General features: G+C 37.5%; 1 pseudogene; it reads right to left on the bottom strand.

The window, feature by feature from the left end:
- Positions 1 to 117: 117 nt before the first annotated feature.
- The window catches only part of LOC103602442, a 1,147-nt pseudogene continuing 274 nt past the window's right edge, over positions 118 to 990 (bottom strand).

Below are 990 nucleotides of genomic sequence, written 5' to 3'. Positions count from 1 at the left end.
CGAAAAGTGAGTGAACTTAAGCACAATCAATTAGCTTATAACAGAACAAATGGGTGACTGGCATGTTTAATGAACTGGCAAAAGAGAAAGTCAACGGAAGCCAGAGAAATTTGTCTGTTAAGTTCCATAATCATCTGGCATCTGTTTGTATCTATGTTGAGAAATGCATATGATGGGGACTCCAAGAATCCTCTAGATTTTTCACTTAATATCCCAGACCACTGTGGTCACAGTATAACACTGTGCTGAGTTACCCTCTGTAAAAGTGGTCATCTGCACAGGGTCCTTTGTGTATGCATGGGATTCATTTAAATCTTGGATCCATGGCAATCCTCAGGGATACTCATACTCCTGCCCCACTTTCTCAGTTTAATGCATTACACAATCAGTTGTACAGGAATAGAGTTAATATACAGACAGTCCATCATTGACTGCAGTAAGTCCAGTTTGGCTTCAAAGGAAAAGTTGATAAAGTCAGTATCAACCAAAAGGTGATAAGATGGGCCAAGCTGTCTGTTATACTGGGAGGATAAGCAGGAAGGATATTGGAGGACTTCTCTTTCCTTGAGCATGCTGAGATCTTTTGTCTTTCATCATCATCATCATCATCATCATCATCATCATCATCATCATCATCATCATCATCATCATCATCATCATCATCATCATCATCATCATCATCATCATCATCATCATCATCATCATCATCATCATCATCATCATCATCATCATCATCATCATCATCATCATCATCATCATCATCATCATCATCATCATCATCATCATCATCATCATCATCATCATCATCATCATCATCATCATCATCATCATCATCATCATCATCATCATCATCATCATCATCATCATCATCATCATCATCATCATCATCATCATCATCATCATCATCATCATCATCATCATCATCATCATCATCATCATCATCATCATCATCATCATCATCATCATCATCATCATCATCATCATCATCAT

The sequence above is a fragment of the Galeopterus variegatus genome, unplaced genomic scaffold (assembly GCF_000696425.1).
Source record: "Galeopterus variegatus unplaced genomic scaffold, G_variegatus-3.0.2 Scaffold4153, whole genome shotgun sequence".
NCBI lineage: Eukaryota > Metazoa > Chordata > Mammalia > Dermoptera > Cynocephalidae > Galeopterus > Galeopterus variegatus.
Note: the sequence above shows the minus strand (reverse complement) of the source record. Positions and strands in the feature narration are given on the sequence as shown.